General features: G+C 37.4%; 1 protein-coding gene across 1 annotated transcript in view; it reads right to left on the bottom strand.

Moving 5' to 3' along the window:
• Positions 1–13,263, bottom strand: part of RALGAPA2 (Ral GTPase activating protein catalytic subunit alpha 2) — a 342,879-nt gene that overhangs the window by 77,900 nt on the left and 251,716 nt on the right. The gene's annotated exons all lie outside the window — the stretch shown is intronic.

The following is a 13,263-nucleotide window of genomic DNA, read 5'->3' as shown; positions in this document are numbered from 1 at the left end:
CAAATGAAGAAGAGTAGAAACTGAAACAAAGTATGAGAAGAAATAAGAGAGAAATAACTAACCACTCTAAAGATTGTATTGCTTCATTCTTCTGATTCTAATAAAAGTGACAAGGGATGAGTTTGAATGTAATCATTAGAAATGTCCAATGAGGTCTCGTTTAAAATACTGTGGCATTTGGGGAAAAAAGTGCTTTGTTGGAAATTAAAGCACTTGTGACCTTCTTATAGTTTTCTGTGTGAAGCGCACAGGCAAAATATAATGCAAACAGTCAAGTGCACCCTCACTGCATGGCTTACATACCAGATCCCTGGACACAGGAGAAGTGGGGAAGAGAAAGAGGAGTATGCACTAGTGCTGATCCTAAGAGACCCCATTCTTCACCCACCCCAGACCTCCATGGTCTCTTTCAAGTCCCAAATACTTCAGAAGTCAAGGCTTTCAAAGCACAAGAATTCTGAAACATTCCAACCTGACATACAAAATAGCCATTTTTTGAGCTTGGCAAAACCCTGCTGTAGTGAGCTAGGAAGAATGCCCCACAACGGCTAACATGATGGCATTTGGACTGTACTCACCCAGATTCCCAAAAAGTATTCTTCTTGGATTAGAAATTTTACTTGAGTGCGTTGCAAATGACTCTAGCATGGAAACCTGCTGGGGGCTTGCTGCATCCACTTAGGCAGACGGGCACAGAAGGGATCACCATTTGGACTTGCCTGCTTTGTCCTTTCCTGGCTTTGCACAATCTCTTATTATAATAAGGCTTGTATTATCCTTTTTAGAGATTTGAATAACAGAAACTCTCACTTTCAAAAATCTTGCTTTTAATTCTAAAGTCTACTACATGTTCTGCGGATGCTGTTTATGGCACTATGTTCCTTTTAAAAGGAGACTGATAATTAGTGAACTGAAATTTGATTAATGTTGAATTAAGAGGTTCTGATGTCTAGCTGCAATGTGTTATTTCAGTCTGTGGCACTGACGAAGACTGTCCTTAGGAAACTTTTTCTTCTCCCTTTCCAGACTGGGATAATGAATTTAAAACTCCCAGTTTCTATTATAAATTCAGTGTAGAGTTAATAGCTTAAAATCCCCAATTTCTAATACATAAATTTAATATATAGTTAACAATTTGATATGAAGGATTTACTTTTTTTCTTCTCACTCCTTTTTGTCTTGAATCTCACTTTGAAGCTGGAAACACTAAATTAACAATTAGAAAAAAAATAAACTAGAAATATAAAATTTCTCTCCCAAATGTCCATAGTAAGTTATGCTATCTTGATCATGTATGGTTCAAAGATTTCAATAACCTCAGCTTTCCTTCAACTGAAGTATGAAACTTGGAGAACACAAAAAATGGAAAACAAAGGCTCTGTCTGGTATATTAAATATCAACCTGTGAAAATGATCATTAGACAAAAGCTGAAGGAAAAATTAAATTAATAATGATTTTGTGTTTTCTAAAGGTCAGAGATAATACTTCCAGTCTTGGCCCTATTTTAATGATGCTATTTCTTGACCATGCTCAATGGCTGAAAGATTTTATGTTTCTCCCTTGCTGGTGTTTCAAAATTCATAATCTTGTTTGTCTATTGATGAAGAGTGTGGGAGAATGGGGAATGATGCCTCCCTTTGAAGCAGAGCCATTTCCAAAGTAATCATCTGAAGTGAAAATAATATTGTCATTTATGTAATGGCCCTTTGCTCTTTACATATTCAGATACTAATAAATGTTAAGTGCTTAGTAATCCCACCAGAATTATATATATAAAATATAAATAAACAAATAAATAAATAAATAAATAAGTAAATACATAGAAGGTATGTAGGCTTGACAAATACCCTCTTGCAAGCTTTTGACATGATGACCAGTCTCAGTTTTGAAACAATTTTCTAATAGCAAAATGTATTTGGGAACAACAGTGGAATTTGTGTCATCATGACCAAATCATTACAGTGTAAACCAGAGATTCTTCTGGGGGCCCAGCAGGATTCTGGTCCCTATGGAAACGAAACCTCAGATATTGTCCTCCACTCAGCTGGAGGACAGAGCAAGGGAGGCTTTTGTGCTAGCTGAGATTTTCTTCTACAACCTTCCCACACCAGACCCTCTTGCTTCCTCCCAACTCTTTCCTAATTGAGATGCAAATTAATCTCTCTGGCTGATTACACTTCCCTTAAAGCTACTGACAAATGCAGCTGTAACCAGAGTTTGCGGACTTTCCAACAAGTGACTTCAGCTGTCATTATTTGCATGTGGAGCCCAAGCCCAGCCCGAGGCAGGCCTCAGACAAGGAGAGCTTCCCTTAGGCATTGCAGGCGTTTTATTTGTGTATACCATTTACATACAATTAAGAATTAAATCTAACAGTGCTTTCCCTTGGATTTAGCAGTGGACTTGAATGCCAGTGTTATCTGAAACCTTTCTAGACACTTTTTCTCACCCAGCATTTGCGGGCACTCCCCTTTGGTAGGCTTTTGTGACACACAATTTCTTCCCATTTCCATCTTGTCTGTCACTTTCTGACTTAGCACTATTTGAATTTAGCCTCTCCTCAAAAATGGAATAAACCTGCTGCTCTAAGAGAATGGGATTTTAGAATAGCATTCACTTACTTACCATAATGAAAACTCCACTTACTTTAAACAAATATAAAGTCACCATTCCAATTAGCAGAATTTTGACATGAGAGGGCTGCATTGATACAGAAGGTAGGGCATTTCCCTTGCCCTACATGCCTAGCGTGGCAGAGGATTTCCCAGAACACCACCAGGAGTAATGTCTGAGTGGAGTCATGAGTAATCCCTGTGCATTGCCAAGTGTGACCAACAAAAATCAAGCAACAACACATTTTTGGATGTTTATGGCAGTATTATTTGCTTTGCAACAGAGAAATAATATGCATAAAATATTACTTCATATATAGAAAATATAAAATTCAACTTTCAAGCAAAACTTAATTTTTCTTTTAAATAACACGAAGTCATTTAAAGTTATTTAGTTACTAAGTAATTTAGTTACTTATTACTTAGCTAGTAGCTTCCCACAAGAACTACTTAAAGTTGCTACTATGTACTAGGTACAATTAAAAGTGTTAGGGAACTAGCTACCAACTAAATATTAAAAAAATGGAACCTATATATTAAATTAAATCAACATACAACACAAATCATATTAAAACTGGTATATTCCTTAGACATTTATCATTTTTAATGATAAAAGCTGTAATTATATAAAATGATAAAGACGTTTTTAAAATTTTGTTGAACAATATTATCTATTTTTACCCAGACTCATCTCTACCTCTCTCCTTTCACACATAAGTATAAAGTACTTGGAAGTATAGCTAATGATGGTAAAAAGCTAAGGTTCCACTGGGTAACTCAGAATATCAGAAGACAGACGAGTTAGAAGCAGGCCCAATCTGTCAAGGAGCACATCCAAGTGGGAGACAGCCATGTGTAAAGTTAGGGATCCCCTGTCACTGGAAAGACCCAAGTAAGAGGGTAGAAACCCAAGAGAGGTGTGTGGAGTGGGAGTTCCCACCATAGGGGCAAAGAGCAGACCTCCATGCAGGGTAGGCATGAAAGCTTGGGCCATGGAGCAGAGATCCCAGCATGGGGATAGCTGAAGGCCATTGTGCTTGATCTCTCCCTAGACAAGGTTTCTACAGTCAGCTCAACACTAACTTTTCTGGAAAGGATGATGTTTTGCACAAAAGGTAGTAGAGTTACATATAAACAGCTAAATTTTTTTCTCCCTCTTGAAAATATTGGCATCTAATGTACTTCTCACAAAGCCTCATATTCATACCCCAAGTGTGAACTGCTGCTCTGACCCAGGGAGAGAAATCTTTCAAGCTCAAGAAGACCTGTTTACAAGAGCTCATTCTTTATTTTAACCCACAGGGTGGCAACACACACTCATACACACACAACCAAACAATCAGAAAACTAAAAAAAAATCTACCTCAGAATTTATGACATCTGAGACCAGGAATTGATGAGGCCAAGTTGTTAATGTGAAATTTTAAATTGTGAGAGTACTCATGGGACTTTTGCCAAGAATTAGGCACAATTTGACTGGTTGGCTAATGAACCCTCTCACCATTCTTCAGAAGAAGACCACTGGGGATGGAGGGTGCAAATTGGAGGCACTGAGGAGACAGGTGGGTGAGATAGGGTTGGTAGAAAAAGAACATGTAGGCTGTAAGGAGATAATATAGAAGGGAGCCCAGTGGACTCAAGAAAAACTGATGTTTCGATGGAAGACAAAAAAAAAAAAAAATCCTAGATCCTCCCCCCTCCAATGCAGAAGTCGCTGTATTTCCAAATACAGTGACCAAAAAGCTTAAGTTTTATAAGTGATGCTGAGATTCCAAACCTAACGAATTCATCTGTGAGTTAGATTTAATTTGCATGTAAAACCATTTCAGCATTAAATTTTTATTGTTTTGGAGCCACAACCAGAGGTGTTCAAGGTTTACTTCTGGCTAGCTTGGAGGGGTCACACTCAGGTCAACCATGTGTACATCTGTCCCTAATGAGTTGTACTATTTCTCTGCCCCCCTGTGCTTTTGGTTTTTTGTTTGTTTGTTTGTTTGTTTTTGGGTCAAACCCAGTGGCCCTCAGGTTTACTCCTGGTACTGTGGTCAGAAATCGCTCCTGGCAGGCATGGGGGACCATATGGGATGCTAGGATTCGAATCATCGTCCATCCTGGATCGACTGCTTGCAAGGCAAATGCCCTAGCGCTGTGCTATCTATCCAGCACCAAATACTTTCATTCATTTCTTCTTTTCCTTCTCTTCCTCCTCTTCCTCCTCCTCCTCTTCCTCCTCCTCCTCCTCCTTCTCCTTCTTCTCCTTCTCCTTCTCCTTCTTCTTGTTCTTGTTCTTGTTCTTGTTCTTCTTCTTCTTCTTCTTCTTCTTCTTCTTCTTCTTCTTCTTCTTCTTCTTCTTCTTCTTCTTCTTCTTCTTCTTCTTCTTCTTTTTTTTGTGTGTGCTTTTGCTTTTTAATGTTTGCTTTGATACTAAGATAAAGCTGCCTTGATCAACTGGTCCTGGGGGTCTATGGCTGGTTTCTTTAAGAAAATCAAAGGCTCCTGACACAACATCTCCTTACTTTTAACAGTTCCCTTGAAACTGAACGTATGGTAATCACAATCTCTTGACTTATTTCTGCACAGTGGTGGTGTTTTCTATAATGTTTCTAAGGCAACAGCCACATCATCATCTTGGAACTCAAAGTCTCATCTATTGAAGTAACTCCAACTTCTGGTTTTGCATTGACTCAAATTACTGTACTAATTTGTAAGCATTCTTAGAAACAGTATTTTAACAAATGTGTATTCTTGATCTTCATGAAAATTGCAAGTAAATATAATTGCTGATGGGGGAAAAGTGGTGAATAGAAACTTCCTCAAAGAAGAAATAAAAATGGCAAAAAGGCATAGGAGAAAATGCCTTGTATCTAATCAGAGAAATTAAAATCAAAACAATGGTGAGATAACTTCACACCAGAGATACTAGCACACTTCAGAAAAAGTAACAACGACCAGTGTTGGTGACAATGTGGAGGAAAAGGGACTTTCATTCACTGCTTATGGCAATGTTTAAAATGGTCAAGCCTTTTTTAAAAAATGTTTATTCTTTTCTTTTTGTTTTCTGGGCCACATCTAGGGATGCACAGGGATTATTCCTTGTTCTGCACTCAAGAATTTCTACTAGTGGTACTCTGCGGGGACCATATTGCATGTTGGAAATCAACCTTGAGTTATCTGTGTGCAAGGTGCATGCCCTATTATGGTTCCAGCCCCAGGTCCAGCCCTTTTGGAAGACAATATAGATATTCCTCAAACAGCAACAACAAAAAATTTGGAATTTTGCTTCCATTGAACATAGCAATTCCCATGGACCCAAAAGCACAATGCAGAAAAGACATCTGTACTTGGATGTTTATTGAAGCATTGGTCACAATAGCCAAAATCTGGAAACAATCCAAGTGTTCAAGTACAGACAACTAAACAAAGAAGCTATAAAAATTATGGTTCAGATACACAATAAAATAATACTTAAGACATAAGATGAAGTTATGCAATTGTTGCTATATGGATGGATCTAGAGAGTTTCATGTTGAATAAAGTCAGTCAGAGGAAGAGCAGTCTCAGAATGGTCTCTCTCATATGTAAGATAAAAAAAACATCATCGAGAAATATCAAATGTCCACAGGCAACAAAAATGAGAACTGTTTTTCAGTAGGAAGCTTGACATTGGAGTTGGGGAAGGGAGGTGGGAATTAGGAAAAGACACTAAAATGATAGTGGAAGGGAAAAGTGCTTTGCCACAGAGTCAGTTAGAGGATAAGTGAACACTGCTGAAGGAAATGGTGTTGGAACATTGTATGCCTGAAACTCAATCATAAATATCTATGAGACTTTGTAATTCACAGTGATTTAATGAAAAAATAAATTGCTGAGGGGCAGAAGAGATAGTACAGTAAATAGGGTGCTTGTTTTTCATATAGATGACCTGAGTTTATCTCAAACAGTAATATTTAGTTTCTTGAGCACCACTCAGAGTGAGCCCTGAGTGGAAAACCAGGAGTAAACTCAGAGCATTATTGGGTATGACCTAAAATTTAAAAAAATCTTTGATAGAAAGTTGGGTAAAGTTGTGGTACACATACCAAACCAAAGGCTCAAAGCTTCCTGAAATTCTGTTGTCTATGATGAGTGCATATTAAGTTTGGTAAGAGTAAAGTTACATAGTTCATGTGGGCCCACAGTTCTCAAATTGTCCAAATATAATGATGCTTTATGCTTTACCCAAATTAATATGATTTTTATAAGAAATTTTCATAGTTGTAATCACTGAAATTAGTAATTTGATCAAATTCAAAAATGTTTAAGATATCACATTTTTAATGAACTTATTTACTTCTCAAGGCTCATAAGCTACTTAGTAACTCAGTTTCACAATTTTATAAGGTATCCATAAAACACACTAAATTTCTTCCTTCGTTTTTATTTGAAAACGAGAAAACATACTTTTCAGTTTTTAGTCTGGTGTACATCTTTATTTGACATGATATGTAAAAAACAGTTTTTTAGTTCTGAGACCAATACTGTCATTATATCAGTAAACACATATGTTTATTGATTTTTCAGGAACTAGTTTGATTTTGAATTTTAATTCTTATATTACAATACTTTTCTGTCCCTTCACATTAGAAGAAGGATAATGGGGCCATAGAACAAGAATGATGACCTAATGTCAGGATGAGATTCTCTTCTGAATCTTGAGGTACATACTTTTAAAATACACTCAGTACAGTGGCTGTTTTTCTGTGGCTGTCTTCTTCAGAGCAATAGTTTTAAATTTTTAAGTTTATTTCATTTCTTACTCTTCTTTACAGCCTCAACCCACTCAGCTCATAGAATATACTGCTTGTGATCTAACTTTGTTTTGTTTGGAGGGGACATGACTGGTGGGAGCTACAGTGAGATCTGTGCTTGCTTGTTGCCCCGATTGTGGTGTTTGGGGACTGTGCAGTGGTGGGGACTGAACTGGGCTCAGCTGTGTGTAAGTCAGGACTACTAAAGAGAGCTGCATTCTTCTCCAGTCTTGAATCGACTTTCTGAAATAAATTTCCCAAGTAACAGTGTAGGGATCTACTTGCCTCTTCCTCCCAATTTTGTTTTGTTCTGTTCTTTGGAACTCTGAACTCAGAAATTAATCCTGTCGTGCTTTTGGGACCATATGGGATGCCAGGGATTGAATACAGGTCAGCTGCATGCAAGGCAAAAACACCCTACCTGCTGTGCTAACACTCTGGCCCTTCCTCCCAATATTCTACAAACTCCAATATAAACTGAAGTTTACATAGGATCTAAGGAATGAAACACATTACTTTGTGAAACATTTAAAGTCACAAAACTAACCTGCTAGATTCATTTAGAAGAACAGTTTCCTCATTTACTTACTTAGTCTTGTGAGAAATGATATTGCTTGTCAGCCAAGTTTATCAAATGCTTATTGTTGTTTAGTGCAAATTTCCATTAAAACTATATTTTTCACTGGGTCTATTTATAAACATGAGTTGGAAAAGCACAGTTCATATTATCCTCTGTAGCATTTTACTCTATTGTGGCCATTCTTAAATTCAGTCCTTTCCCATGCATTTCTCTGTTCTCTGGTGCTTTAATCCAAATAGCTGTGTTTTGTTTGTTTGCACTTTTTTGTGCTGTCATTATCTTATCTTCCCTATTCCTTTTTTGTTGCTGTTGGTTTTTGGGGGAAGAGCTCTGAGATCACTCAGGAATAACTTCTGGTGTGCTCAAGGGACCATATGTTGTGCCAGGGATCAAACCCACATTAACTGTGTGCTAGGCAAGTGCTATCCCTGCTTTCCTATCTCTCCTGTTTGCCTGTTCCCTTTAAGTCATTCATTTTTGGGTATTCTGAGGGACAATGTGATGTTCCAGAGAGTTCTAACATCTTCTTCTTCTCAACACTCCTTGCACCCAAGCAAATCGAGCAGGTTTTGCATAGAAGTAATTTACCTCCTTTGACCAGGACTGCAACTATCCCTTTGCCATTGCTGAAGATCAACTGGGACCTCACTTTCTCCTGAGAGTTCCAACTGCTGACCCTCAGACCTCCTGAACACTGCTTGGGAGGGTTTCCTTCTCCAAAATATATTGAGTACTGTTAATCCAACATGTTCCTAGTCAATTTAAACTTTAGAGCTTTAGGTCAGAGAGATAGAGTGGTCAAGGTACTTGCCTTGCATGCAGCTAACCTGAATTGAGTTTCTGGAACTAAACAGAGCTGGTGTAACTACCATGCAATACTGAGTGTGTCCTTATATACCTCTCTGCCCCAATAAATTAGAACTCAGATTAAAAAAAAAAAAAGGCCCATAGGCAATATTATTCTCTTTTGTTTGTTTTGGCCACACCCAGAGGTACTCAGGGGTTACTCCTGGCTCTATACTCAGAAACTGCTCCTGGCAGGCTCAGGAGGACCATATGGAATGCTGGGGGATTGAACCAAGGTCTGTTCCAGTCGTCTGCATGCAAGGCAAACATCCTACCACTGTGCTATACTCCAGTCCCGCCAATATTATCCTTAATGGTGAAAAACTGAAAGCATTCCCACTGAGGTCAGGCACAAAGCAAGGATTACATTGTCTTCATTCTTATTCAACGTCATATTAGAAGTCATAGCAACAGCAATTAGGCAAAAGAAAATCAAATGGATCTAAACTGGAAAAGAGGAACTCTATCTGCATATGGCAGGATGATATACATTGAAGACTTTCATATACATGGAGGACCCTAATGAGTCCATAGAAAAGCTCTAAGAAACAATAAACCAATACAGCGGACTGGCGATCAGTTACACTCCTTTATACAAATAATGAATCAGAAGAAAACGAGATCAAAGAGTGTATCCCATTTAATATAGTGTCCCAAAACTTCAAAGAATCAATTTAACGAAAGAAGTGAGAAACCTATAACCAAGAAAACCTCAAAACAAAATAAGTCAGAGAGAGAGAGAGAGAGAGAAAAACGCAGAATTGTCTCACTCATCTATGGGTTTTAAGAAAAATGAAAGACATTCTTGCAATAATAATGTTCAGACACAAAAGAGAAAAGAGCTGGAAGTTCCAGCTCACCTCGGGAAGCTCACCACAAAGAGTGATGAGTTTAGTTAGAGAAATAACTACATTTTGAACTGTCCTAATAATGAGAATGTATGAGGGAAATGGAAAGCCTGTCTAGAGTACAGGCGGGGGTCGGGTGGGGAGGAGGGAGACTTGGGACATTGGTGATGGGAATGTTGCACTGGTGATGGGTGGTGTTCTTTACATGACTGAAACCCAAACACAATCATGTATGTTTAATCAAGGTGTTTAAATAAAAAAAGAAAAAGAAAAAGAAAACCTCAAAACATTATTCAATGCAACCCCTATCCAAATTCAGACAATATTCTTCATAAAAGACCTTGGACAGCAAAACCATACTGAAAAACAAGAAACTGTGTAGCCTCTTATTACTTACCTTAAAGCTGGACTACAAAGCCATAGTGATCAAAACAGCATGGTATTGTATCAGACAGACTTTGTGACCAATGGGTCAGAATAGATTATTTAATGACAAACTTCCAGATATATGGTCAACAAAATTTTAACAAAAGAGCAAAGAACATGCAATAGAATAAAAATAGTTTCTTCAACAAATGGTTTGGGGACAATTGGATAACCACATGTAAAAAATTAAAGCTGGATCCACATCTCACACCTTACACAAAAGTCAACTCCATCAAAGACCTTGAGATTAAACCTGAATCTATGAAGTATATTGAGAAAAAATAGGCAGAACCATTCAAGATCTAGACCTTAAGGAAGTCTTCAATGTGATGATGTCAATAGCAAAGGCTATAGAATCAAAGATGAGTAGGCAAAAAATATTTGCTTTTAACACATCAGAATGATATCCAGGATATATAAAGTACTCACTAAATACTAATCCCCCCTAAATCTAAAAAAGTAAAAAATGTGGAGACAAAATGAACAGACACGTCTCTGAGGAAGACCAATAGATGGTCAGAAGATGCATGAAAAAATGCACCTCATCACTTATCATTAGGGAAATCTAAATCAAAATGACAATGAGATATCATCTTATACCAGTGAGAAAGGCACATATAAAGAATACTGGGAAAAATCTCTGTTGATGGGGATATAGTGAGAAAGAAACTCTTATTTGCTGCTAGTGGGCTGGTTCAACCCCTATGAAAAGCAGTATGAAGGGTTCTCAGTAAACTCAGAGTTGAGTTTCCATAAACCCAGCAATTCCACTTTTGGGTATCTATCCCTAGGACAGAAAAACAGTCATTCAAAGAGACCTATTTGTACCACTAGACATTGTAGCATTCAGTACAATAGCTAAGAGTTGGAATCAATCTAGATGTTTAACAACAGATGAGTGATTATGAAGATGTGTTACATATATACAGTAGAATACTACATAGTTATACTAAATTATTCAATTATACATTTTGCATAACATGGATGGAAGTGTAAGATATGTCAAATTAAGTAAGCCAGAGAAAGATAAATATAGGATGATAGCACTTATATGTATTATTTAGAATATCTGCATAAGGAAATACAATGATTTAAATGGGGGTTTCCTAGAGTACTCTTGGTCCAGAATATTGTGAGGAGAAAGGAAAAAAATAGAGCAAAGAGGAGAAAGACAGATGTGAAATAATGGGATACACAGGTCAAGGAGATTCAGGTACATTGGTGTTTATAAGGAAGGACAGAACTAAATATCCAAACAAAGGAGTAAATATCACAGAAATCATGAGACCCAAACTTTAACAAACAAACTTAAAAAAGGACCTGTTAAGATGATAGATAACGAGGATGGAGTATGGAATGGATGGACTCTGGGAATATTGGTGGAGGGAGGTTGACACTGGTGGTGGGATTAGTGCTGAAACATTTTTGTCTAAACTATGAATAACTTTGTAAATCACAGTGCTTTAAATAAAAGAATTAAAAAAAGAGTTCCTCCACTGCCCAGTAAATGCTTTCCATACCCTCATTGTGTGTGTGTGTATGTGAGAGAGAGAGAGAGAGAGAGAGAGAGAGAGAGAGAGAGAGAGAGAGAAAGAGAAAGAGAGAAAGAGAGGGGGGAGAATGACTGTTATAGGAGTGTCTGTGGTTCTCAATTATATATTCTTTCTGAATCCAGTCCAAGCAGTAGTAAATAAATACTGCCTCTTGTGTGGAACATCTTATTCATGTTTATAGTTCTAGTGGTCAGGAGAGTGGCTGAATTTACAGCAGGGTGAAGCATATGCTAGCAATGTTTTCTACAGTATTTGGAGAAAACGAAAGATCCTAATTTCAGAAAGGAACAACACAACATAGTTAATAGTTTAGGGAAAAAGATTATTGTCAAAGGTGTATACAATTAGAACTATTCTTCAGTCTTTGGAATTATTTTGGGTCCTGTGTCTAATATAATTAAATACTTCTGTTAATTGAAAATAAAATTTTTCCTGTGAAACAATAGGGATGAAAAAAAAATGATTTCTGTCTGAGGCAGCCAGGTTCTCTCCATTAAATGGCGATAGTTCTAGCAAGAAGAGATGGTGAATGCCATTGAAACTATTGTTCTATTGAAGTGGACATTTATTTTAAAAAGCTACCATCTGTTTGATTTGGGGTGAACTCCTCCTAATGGGCACACTACATATTATGCCCTGCAACAACTTCTCTGACTGGAAGAATGAAAGCCTGGCTCCAATGGCTTAGAAATGCCTATCAACTGACAGTTTGATTTTGGAATCTTCAGTTGGCTCGAGAACCGTAAACCTAACATGTGGCAAGCTTCCCATTTACAACACTCTCGGCATGGGAATAGGCTCTCTGATTGCCCATGAGGGAAAGAAAAAGCAGATGGTAGGTGTGTTGCCTTTCATCAGTCAAGAGCAGTGGTCACAGGATGAAGGCTTCGCTTGACACGTTTGATTTAGTCTGCTAGAGAATTTTCCTGAAAATACAGTAGGATCAGAGAAGCAAGGTTTTCCTGTGTTTGCCTGTGTTTTTGTTTGTTGTTTGTTTTGGTCATGATATTTTTAGCACTTCAATCATCTCTGGGCTATCATCACACTATTCCAACTGTTTGATAGCTAAAGGGTAGACCAAGTAATAACTCCTTTGAAACTGACTCTGGGTTTACTTTCCTTCAAAAGCAAATTCATTCCAATAATGACTTCTGTCCTGACTTTACTATGAAAATTTGCATTTTACTAAACAGTGGGATATGGAAATTTTTAACTTTCTACTTCTAGTTCAATTTGATATAAAGCAGTATTCCAATGACCTGATTTTAATGAAATTAAGTTTTAATCATGATCTGGAGAAGAATAAGAGGTAAGAATAGCTAGCACTGTTGTGTCAGCTTCAATGGAAAATAGTATAGAGATCTTCAGCAAATTCAAAACGGAATTTTCAGAAGGTCTAGCAATTCCATTTATTGGCATCTATCCCAAGAATGGGCAAACATTAATTCAAAAAGATATCCATGCATAATACTGGTCAGTGCAATAGTATTCACAATAGACAAGATATGGAAAAAGTCCACCAAGTACCCAATAACAAATGAAAGTCCTGAAGAGAATTTATAGTGTGGATTACAATCCCCCCCCTCCCCAAATACCACAGGCTTAGTTAG

This window comes from Suncus etruscus, chromosome 6 (assembly GCF_024139225.1).
Source record: "Suncus etruscus isolate mSunEtr1 chromosome 6, mSunEtr1.pri.cur, whole genome shotgun sequence".
Classification (NCBI taxonomy): Eukaryota; Metazoa; Chordata; class Mammalia; order Eulipotyphla; family Soricidae; genus Suncus; species Suncus etruscus.
The sequence above is the reverse complement of the archived record's forward strand: the minus strand, read 5'-3'. Positions and strand labels throughout refer to the sequence as shown.